Genomic DNA, 11,637 nt, shown 5'->3' on the forward strand with positions numbered 1-11,637 from the left:
GGCTATTTTCAAGAAATGGAAGGATAAAATTATCAACCAAAACATAATATTCACAGCTACTATCTTTCAAAAGAGAAGAAAAATAAAGACTTTAGAGATATAAATGCACACACTATTCATCAACACTAGATCTGTTCTCCAAAAAGTATGAAAAGTAATCCTTCATACTGAAATGTAAGTGTGCACAGCAACAAAAGTCATATGAAATTCTAAAATTTCTTGGCTCAAAAAATTGATTTTATTGTAATAATGGGACACAAAAAATTTTGAAATAGAATTTGAAAGAAAAGAATAACAGCAAAACTGTTAAAAGACATATATACCTATAACAATAATATAGCTTTGAAAAGCCACAAATATATTGAATTTAATAAAAAGTGAAGTCAAGTTGATCCTCATACAAAGTATGAGTAGGAGATTCTTCATTTTTTGATATTTCTATTGGCAAATTTAAGATCACAAATTTCTGATGAAAACAAACCTTAGCTATCTGAATTACCTCTAAAAATTGCAACTCTAGGTAGTCCACAGTATACTCTAAATCTAAGGACAAACACATACTGAAAGCAAAGGGATACAAGCATGACACATAGAAAAGTGCCCCAAAAAACCTGTGCAGTCTAAATTATAGTACACAAAACATAGGTTAAGACAGTATTAAAACATGGAAATCATTTTAAATTTTAAAAAGAATTTGAAAAGAAGCAAAATAAAGAAAAGAAACATTTCCCTAGGTTCCGAATTAAGAGTAAATACATTTGCAACCTATATCCTACTCCCCAAACACACAAAGAAAACATTGAGAGAGTTGAATGAAAACAAAGAATCACTGTCATCCTAGGAGACATCAATCCCCACTTACTGAAAAGGGAAATACAGTGAAGCAAAATGGTAATTGCAGGGTATAAGACTTTGAAAATATTTGAAACTATTGTAGACTTATAGAATCCCTATTCTTAATCACAAGTGAGATATTATGCTGGATAGACCAATTTTATGTATTAAAACAAAGGTTAATAAATATTTAAGTGATAGTTATTTTGTAAGCAACATGGAATAAAAATTTGAAGTCAAAAGTGATAGGAATGTTCAAAAATCCCTAAATATGTGTCAGTTGATTGAACACCCTTGGGCATGCTGTTGTTCAAGAATTGAAAGATTAAATTTAAAGATGTTTATACTACTTAAAGTTAACTAGAGACTCCAGGTAATAAGCATCAGACTCCCATTGTTAAAAATATTTTTTTTGCAGAGAAATCTAAACTTTAAATTTTATGAATATCCCTCAAAGTACAAATAAGACTATTTCCCTGCTTCAAAATATAATAAAATTTACAACATTCAATTGTAAATGCAGACATGGAGTTAGATAGACAGACTTCTTAGCGAGTGTGGCAATAACCTTCACATCAATAGCAAGTTAATAACATTGCACACCAGTGTTTTGACATTGTTATTCAACAGAGCCATCATGGGAGATGCAAACCAAATATTCCTTGAAAAAATGATGAGCCATATTGGAATATAGAAACTATAGAACTTTGAAGTCAAAGAATTTATTCTAATTATATATTTTATGAAATGTATATACACTAGGTTAACTAAATTGTCACAGAAAGAATACTGCAGAATTCTACAAGCATGACATCTCTGAACTAAAGTAGCAGCTTTCTGAAGAAGAGAGAATGGTTTTGTTATGGGGAGAGAGAAATGAGCTCTTGCTTCCTAGGAATAGATTTTTTTTCTTTTTTTTTGAGATCTAAACTTTTTAGAGATATATTGCATAACAATTTGAATTAATGTTACTGAACTTTATATTTAAATTCTTGGAGAAAGTAAGTTTTATTTTGTAGTTTTGATCATAATGAAAATTACAAACAATACATAAAAGAGATTTGCAACATTTCTCAAACCTTCATTTAAAATAATGTGGTCTTTATCCTATAAATAAGAACAAACTCATCAATATACAAATGATGGGCATGCTTCTAATCCCAGCTACTAGGAAGTCGGAGGCAGGAGAATTGCAAATTCAAGACATCCTCAATAACTTAGTGACAACCTCTCTCAAACTATGAATGAAAAGGAGCTTGGGGTGTAGTTCAGCATAATAAGTATAGGAAAAAAAGAAGTTAAACTAGCACTATTTGCTGATGATATGATTCTGTACCTAGAAGACTCAAAAAAAACTCCACTAGATAACTTTAGAACTAGAATTCCGCAAAGTAGCAAGATATAAAATCAACACCTATAAATCAAAGGCATTTCTTTATATCAGTGACAAATCCTCTGAGAGAGAAATGAGGAAAACTACCCCATTCACAATATCCTCAATAAAAAAGGTACTTGGGAATCAACAAGAGGTGAAGGATCTGTACAATGAAAACTATGAAACACTAAAGAGAAATCAAAGACCTTTGAAAATGAAAAGATTTAACTTGATCTTGAATAGGCAGAATTAATATTATAAAAATGACCCTACTACCAAAAGCACTCTACAGATTTAATGCAATTCTGATCAAAATCCCAATGACATTCCTCATAGTAATAGAAAAACAATCATGAAATTTATCTGGAAAAATAAGAGACCTAGAATAGCTAAAGCAATCCTTAGCAGGAAAAGGGAGGAAGGTGGCATTGCTATACCAGACCTTAAACTATACTACAGAGCCACAATAACAAAAACAGCATGTTACTGGCATCAAAACAGGCTGGTAGACCAATAGTACAGAATAGAAGACACAAATACCAACCCACAGAACTACAATTATCTTATATTAGACAAAGGTGCTAAAAATATGCACTGGAAAAAAGATAGCATCTTCAACAAATGTTGCTAGAAAAACTGAAAATCCATATGCAGCAAAATAAAATTGAATCTCTCTCTCTGACCACGCATTAAAGTTAACTCAAAATGGATCAAAAATCTAGGAATTAAATAAGAGACTCTCCAAATAGAAGAAAAAGTAGGCCTTATCTCCATCATGTGGGATTAGGGTACAGCTTCCTTAATAACACTCCTATAGCACAGGAATTAAAACAAAGAACCAACACATGGGATGGATTGAAACTAAAGATTTTTATAAAAAAAATACCCAATAGAATAGAGAGCCTACTTTCTGGGAGCAAATTTTTACCCCACATACAACAGATAGAGCACTAATATTTAGGATATATAAAGAACTAAAACGTCTTAACACCAAAAAAAAAATAATCCAATGTATAAATTGGCCAAGAACCTGAAAATACACTTCTCAGAAGAGGATATACAATCAATCAACAATTATATGAAAAAATGTTTATCATCTCTAGCAATCAGAGAAATTCAAATTAAAACCACTCTAAGATACCATCTCACTTCAGTCAGAAGGGCAGCTATTATGAAGACAAACAACAATAATTGTTGGTGAGGATGTGGGGAAAAGGTACACTCATACACTGCTGGTGGGACTGCAAATTGGTGCAGCCAATTTGGAAATCAGTATGGAGATTCTTTGGAAATCTGGGAATGGATCAACCATTTTACCCAACTATTTCTTCTCTCGGACTATACCAAGAAACAAAAACAGCACACTACAGGGACACAGCCAGGTCAATGTTTATAGCAGCACAATTTACAATAGCTAAAGTATGGAGTCAACCTAAATGCCCTTCAGTGGAAGACTGGATAAAAAACATGTGGCTTATATACACAATGAAATATTACTCATCATTAAAAAAGAACAAAATAATGCCACTTGCATGTAAATGAATGGAGTTGGAGAAGATAATGCTAAGTGAAGTCAGCCAATACCCCCCAAAAAAATGCTGAATTTTTTCTCTGATATAAGGAGGCTGAATCATAGTGGGTTAGGGAGGGAGAGTATGGGAGGAATAGATGAATTCAAAATAGGGCAGAGGTGTGGAAGGGAAAGGGAAGGTACAGGGGATTAGCAAGGATGATGGAATGTGATGGACATCTTTACACAAAGTTCATGTATGAAGACTTGAATTGAATGTCAACATACCTTATATACAAAGACAGATGAAAAATTGTGATGTATATGTGTATTAAGAATTGTAATGCAATAAAGTACATGTAGAATGGCATAAATTGATATGAACATACTTATATCCAGAAATATGAAAAATTGTGCTCTATGTGAAATAAGGATTATGATGCATTCCACTGTTGTCATGTATTTAAAAAAATAATAAAAACCATAAAAAGTCATGATCTAAAAAAAATCTATAAAAAAGAAAGAAAAAGAAAAAAAGAAAGAAAGAAAAAAAACTAACTAACTAACTGAGATAGGATGCATTTGGTGCTACATACCTGATATATCCAGTGGTCTGGAGGCTGAGGCAGGGGGATCACAATTGTGAAGTTTACCCTAGCAACTGAGTAAAACCCTGCCTAAATTTAAAAATAAATAGGCAGTAGTAATTTTAAGAAATTAAGAAAAAATTAAATTTTTTAAATAAGAAATTTAAAAGGACTGAGGATAGTGTTCAGTAATATGACACCCTGGTTCCAATCCCCAGTTTCACAAAAGGAAAAAAAAAAAAGAAAAAAAGTCCTTTTCAAAGTTACAGAAAAAGTATTTTAAAATTTATACATTGTATATATGACAACAAAAATTCTATTCGTCAAATGACTCCATTAAAGAGAACAAAGAGAAGTGACAGATGAAAAAAACCAATTGCCTCACCTATAACCAAACTCTTCTGAGAGGAGAGCAGAGAATACAAGAGAAACACAGGCAACAGCCATGAACAGCCCCTTCAAATAGCAGGTATCTAAATGTCCCTTCATCACAAAGCAATCAACGTCTTTAGAAAGGAGGGACTGCACCATAAAGTCACATTGAACACAAATTGAGATAGTGTTGAAGAACATGTGGGGTTATCATGAAGGTCCACAGAAAGAGATGTGGACCCTACAGCACCTGTTCATATGGGGACACAACACACTCCTCCAGAGCTGAGACCCGGGGTGTGGTGAAAGAGGATGTCCATTTGGGAATAAATATATACTATGGAAAATATCCATTTATGGAAGTCAGCCACATTTTGTTTGCCATATTGCATACAGTTTTAAAAATACTATGAAACACTGTGTAAGTTTTATATAGCTGTCACATAAATGTCACATTTCACATATAAGCATACTTAAATAGTACATCTGCAGAATTTGAAAAAATGTAAATACAGATAAGCACATGAAAGACTGAATTACACATCCTGGGTATAGATGTTAGGACTCCTCATTATAAAGAGGACAGCTTCCCTGAGGTTCATCTATGACAACACCCCATCAAAATTTTACCATGATTTCCTTTTCATTGAAGAAGGGATCAAAGCAAACAGTTTAAAAATTTTTCTGGAAGGTTGAATTGATATGAAATTAGCCAAGAATTCTGAACTCGAAGAGCAAAAGCAGGAGCTATCATTACCAGGCAATAATGCATATTATAAAATTATCATATTGCAGTAAATTGAGGACCAAGAAAATCACAATGCAGAAATTTCATAGATGACTCCATATTTATGTAAATGTCAATTTTATTATGAAGTGCAATGAAAAGCCCTAGATAAATGCAACCATCTCCAGCAGAGGATTTGATGTGAATAAACAAGGCAACCCAACGTGAAGGGTGGTATGGGAACTAGAGGCGCAGAGAACTCGTAGGGCTTGGGTGCAGGACGTGCGTGGTACTGGATTACACTCCAGCACCCCAAAGAAGCACATATTGAGAAGGATTATGTTTCAAAATTATACCAGAATAGGGGGCTCCTGGATTCCCTTCACACATGGATACACCAAATAAACACCTACTTTTGTTTTGAGTCTCTTTTAAATAAAGTTATAATGGACTGAGAGACCTATGCATTTGACCACTGAGAAAATCTCTACCATCCAAAGGGCAGGCAAAGTTGGGGGACACGTGGGCATTAGTCCTGCCTTGAGCAATATGCCACATAATTGGGACAGAATACCAAAATCCAATGCCACCCAGAGTAGAGGAAAACTGATTTTCATTACAAATGGAGCACATGGGACACGAAATGACTTGTAGCTGGAAACAAAATTTGTCTGGTGCTCATAGAAGAAAGAGCTGGATATACACAAGTATCAGGATGAGAGAAAGGGGGTGATTTTCGATGGCTGAGGAGGGTCATGTTCTTTATCCATGGGGCAATGGCAGAAGGGGAGTGAGATCAAGGGTCCCAGTTTATCCCTAAAAGGGATTTGCAACATGATCTGCAAACTGTAGTTGCTAACAGTTGAGCTCCTCCCTAGCCAGTCCCTAAGTGTAGACAGGACAAATGCAGTCCACCCAGCAGCTCTGCCTGAGTTTTCTCCCCCCTACCTTAGTAATAACTCCAGGTCTAGCCAGTTTTTTCTAGAAGAAGGATCTCCAGGCACTTAGGGTCCCAATATTTTTCCCTTTCCATGGACTCCATCCTAACCCACCAAGCTTTGGGAGCAGTGGCAATTGTGCATGTGCATGTCTCAGATAGGAGGGGTTTCACATTAGTGTGCAAGCATTTACCTGGACTATGATCCCCCCTACCAGGAGGGAAGCAAAAGCTGTCAAAAGCACAGCTCCCTGTTTATTTCTAGAATAGGCTCACACCACCTTCTTGCAGTGAGCACAGGCAGCCTGGGTTCTAACCAATTGCATCATAAATTCAGCCCCCAGCCAAGTAGGACAGCTTCTCAGTCTGAGTGCAGCTGTGGGAAAGGCTCCTATCAAACAGTCAAAGGAACCAGTCCTCCAATGACATGGATATGCAGAAAGAGACCTGCTCACCTGGGGCTAGAATATAAGCTCGGTGCAGGCATTTTTAAAAACAGCATGGAGTTCTTTAAAAGCTAACCGAGTAACAAAAACTCTGGATGCATTCCCAGAGGAACTTGAATCAGTGTGTTAATAAATGGCTGCATGCCCATTGCTGTTCCAGGATCCATAGGAGCCAGATCGAGGGAGCTCCTGAAGTGGATTCTGGATAAGGAGACTCCTCCCAGTCACAGGGTTATCACCTACTCCCTTGAGAAACTACTTCCCCTAAATGCACCTGTTCATAGGTCAACAGGTGGCTGATATGTACCAGATGCTCAGGAGACCTCAGATGTGCCAGTTGTGGGAACCTCCTGTCAGGCAGAGCCAAAACAGGACCAGTAAAATATCACAGAGGGCATGAGACCCCTAGGACATGCAGTCCACACGGGGGACACTCAGCCCAAACACATTCTGACAAGGTGTCTGGCCTGGCAGAGGAAGGGAGAATACACATGCACAGATACACACACACACACACACACACACACACACACACACAATTTTTTAAATGTCAAGTGGTTTTTGGTGTACTTTTCTCTCATGTGAAATGCTCCTAAACAGAAAACAAAACCTTTGCTTCTTATTACAGTGAGGAGAAAGAACTGTCACTGGAAATGGGAACAGGGGACTGGAATTTGAAAAATTCATTGATACATGTGTACAGGTTTTCTGTGAGAGACAGGGTTGTGGATCTGACACTTTGCTTTCCTTACATTTAGAACATTCAGGGGGACCCAGGCAGGAGGGCCACACCTGTAATCCCAGCCACACCGGAGGCTGAGGCCCAAGTTTAAGGCCAGACTCAGCCTCTGTTTCAAGATAAATGATAAAAAGTACGAGGGATTTAGCTCTGTGGGAAAGGACCTCTGCGTTCAATCCTTTATGCTCCCCATGCCCTCCCCCAAAAAAAGAAAGAAAACCTGAGGAGGGAGAAAACCCTGAGACCCCTGCAGATCCCAGACCGCTTGGGTAGGAAAAGGGCCCACAAAGTGGTGATTCTCATGGTCCCAACACTCTGAAATCCAGCACAGAAGAAATTCAGGGAGGAGACTTGAGCTGCCAATTTGTACAGGAGATACCCATGTGTTTAATAATGAGAATAAAAGAATCCAACATCTTTAGAAACCCGAGAAATGTAAACTAAAACCCTATCAGAGAGAAAATGAAATAGTATCAATGAAGATAGGAAACCATAAAATTCTAATAAACTTAAGGAGTTTAAGTGCTTCTTAACTATTTGTGGAAACTGTATTGCCATTAAAGACACTTGATAATCCCCAACCGGAGTGCACTTACTCAAATCAGTTCACAGGATAATACATTAATAAAAATTGGATATTCAGATTAAAAATGGTATAAAATACCATGGGTAAGTTTTACACAGTGCCATATGCATGTGGTATTATGTATAACTGTGATGCACTTATAAACAATCCAGCATGCTTTCGTCTTAATGCAAGCATTCAGTCCTAAAATTCATCTACAAAGTTAAATATATGTAAACTTAGCCAAGAAACTTTTGAATTATAAGAACAAAAAATTATAAGAGCAAAAAAAAGTTATTACCCAACATGTGCATTGGGAAGCTGTACTGATACAATTGTCATTGAGGAATCAAGACGTCAACAGTGTCCACCCACGAACCCATGTGGAAGTGAAAATCATACACTTAATTGCAACGGAAAAGTCATTATCAATTAAACCATAACAAGGCCAATCTCAGCAACTTAGCTAGACCAGCGGGCAGAATAAAAACTAAAAACTACCAGGGACATGGCTGAGTGGCAAAGCACACCCTTCTGTTAACTACAAAACAAACAAACAAAAACAATAAAACAAACTCCACAAAACTAGCTCAGGAATAAGCGAGGTCCCTGTACACTGCAGCTCCTCTCCTAGAGGTGTTTGGGGATTTGATTTATTATTATTATTTTTTTTTTAATTTTTTTTTATTTTGGGGTACCAGGCATTGAACTCATTGGCCCTCGACCACTGAGCTCCATACCAAGCCCTATTATGCATTTTATTTAGAGGCAGGGTCACACTGAGTCTCTAAGTGCCTAGCCAACTTGAAGAGGTTGGCCTTGACCTCCCAATCCTCCAGCATAACCCGCCCTCCCCCCAGCCTCCAGGGTGACTGGTGTGTGCCATCCCCTGGCTTGGAATTGGATTCTCCCAGTGGTTCCACCTGTCAATCACCACAGCCCAGGAAGACGCCAGGCAGCAGCGCTCACCTGCCACATAGGACCTGACCAGGGGCTGAGATTGCCCCCAAGGGATGGGGAGGCCGCGAGGGGTCTCTGCCACTGTCACGCTCCCCACCAGGCTGGCCAGGGGACCTGAGGGGCGCTTTCCCCAATGGGCTCAGGCCTGTGTAGGCAGAGAGTGCCCTGAGTCAGGGTCAGCCAGCTCAGGTTCCCACCACAGCCTGTCTTGCCAGACTGCCTCCTTGCCCCTCCTCCCTCCTGAGCCTTCCTGTCCAGGCACCAGGTGCCACTGCACACTCACCATCTCCTGGTGCCGAGCAGCCAAGCCTGCCCTGGAGAGCTTCAGCCTCTGCATGGCAGGGCCACCCGGGATCCCGGGACACGAAGCAAAGCCTGGAGTCCAACTGCAGGAGTCCTGGAACCGCGGACCACGGAGAAATAAATCCCAAACCGTGCGCGGAGACCCGCACCCTGCTCGCTGGCTGCGTTCAGGATTGGACAGCGCTCAGCACCGGGTCTTCTGATTGGACAGGGCCTCAGTCAGTCTCCGCTCTCCCCTCCCCCCCTTCAGCCCAGAGAACCTTCTTTTTGAGTGACAGCGGGCTGATATCTGCTCCAGGCAAGGAGGAGGTCAGAATGGCAGGGTTTGGGTGCAGCTTTTTTCTTTTTTTCTTTTCCTTTTGAGGTCTGGGCATTGGGTTAGGGTCAGGGAAGTTCTGTTAGGTTTTGATGTTATGAAGTTGAAGTCATTTCTTGAAAGTTTCATCACCTGGACCACCCAAAGCATCTTCGGGAGTCTGACTTGTCCTCTGTTTATATGTGCAAAATTTTCCAAGTAGAACTGGCCTTTCGCCCAGTAGAAACTGCCCAGTGCGTGATGGCCAGCACTGGTGGAGGCTCACTGGGGGCCTAGCAAGCGCCCTGGAAGGGTTTACCACCCAATTGGCAGCATGAGAGCTGATGTTCCTCCAGCTGAATTGAATTTGTCTGGAGCCCATTTTGAGGCTGGAGAATGAGTAAGGCGATCAGCACAGAAGAGACCCCCAGAGAGCAGATCTGGGTAAACCCCAGCTGCACCCAGGCTCCTGCACTCTCTGGCAAACTGGTGGTTGAATTCAGAGGCCTCCCCTCTGAGCCCCTTCCCCAGCCCTAGCTTGAAGTTTATTTAGAGACAGGGTCTCACTGAGTTGCTTAGCAACTTGCTTTGGCAGAGGCTGGCTTTGAATTTGCCATTCCTCTGCCTCAGCCTCCCTAGCCGCTGGAATGACAGGCCTGTGCCACTTTTTTTTTTTTTTTTACCTGCGGTGGCCACAGGATAACAGCCTTACACAGATCAAGGCCACCCTGGATCCTGACAGTCCCCTGGATCCTAGGCAATGGGATCCTGCCTCTTCCTAAAACTAGAGACACCCTGCCCAGGTGTGCATCCTTAGTATCAGCTAAATACTCTGGACTTGACAAGAAGAAACAACAAAAAAGACAGACCCTACCTGCTTGTATTGATGCAAACAAAGTCAATGTGTTGCCAAAGACAGCTCTGGTCTTGTCCCCCCAATTCAGTGGTGCAAAAAGTCACATAATACAGAAAAGACGTCTCGTTAAGGGGGGCTCAAAGGTCTCTCTGTTTAAGAAAAAACAATTTGCATTTGATTGGGAGTCCAGGAAAGACAACTCCAGGTTTTCCTAATTTGGTAAATAACTCCATAGACTCCAATGCACCCTGCTCCTCTCTGCCTTTGTTAACCATAGAGGCCTCGAGATTACCTGCCCCCTGGGACCCCTGCACCTGCAGAGGAATGGGGGGGGTGTCCTATCTTTTCCATGCAGTGCCCTGAACCTCCACCTTCTCACAGACTCCAACACCTTTGGCAGCATTTAATAGGAGATTGGTTTAGTAAATTCTGGAATGTACCTAAAGACATTTCCTTATCTGGCTAAGATGCTATCAAGTTGGATCCATGGTCCTTTTAAGTACGTTTTATCTTTTTCTGTTTTATTCATCCTTTATAGTTATACATAACCATAGAGTCAATTTGATAAAATTATCCAAACATAAAATATACCTATATACCTTATTCTCCTTAGTACCCCATTCGTGTGGGTGTGCATGATGGACCGATTCACTTAGGTATTTTCATATATTTAAATAGAAACATTATGGTCGATTCATGCTACTGTTTTTCCTGTTCTTATTTCCTCTCCCTTTCTGTTGTTCCCCTTTGTCTAATCTACTGAACTTCTCTTTGTGCCCCCCATTCCTTGTGATGTAGATTTCACATATCAGGGAAAACATGTGACTTTTGGATTGGGAGGATTACCTTATTTTACTTTAGAATGATAATCCCCACATCCATTCATTTACTGGCCAATGTTATGAAGTCATTTTTTTTTTAAGGCTGAGTAATATTCCACCATGTTTATATACCACAATTCCTTTATCTACTCATCTGTTGGTGGGCATTTATGCTGGCTCCATAGCTTAGCTATTATGAGTTGTGCTGTCATAAACATTGAGGTGGCTGTGTCCCTGTAGTATGCTGATTTTATCCTCTTTATGCTTAGGAGTTGGATGACTGATTCAGATGGTGGTTGCAGTCCGAGTT

The sequence above is a fragment of the Ictidomys tridecemlineatus genome, unplaced genomic scaffold (assembly GCF_052094955.1).
Source record: "Ictidomys tridecemlineatus isolate mIctTri1 unplaced genomic scaffold, mIctTri1.hap1 Scaffold_696, whole genome shotgun sequence".
Taxonomy (NCBI): domain Eukaryota; kingdom Metazoa; phylum Chordata; class Mammalia; order Rodentia; family Sciuridae; genus Ictidomys; species Ictidomys tridecemlineatus.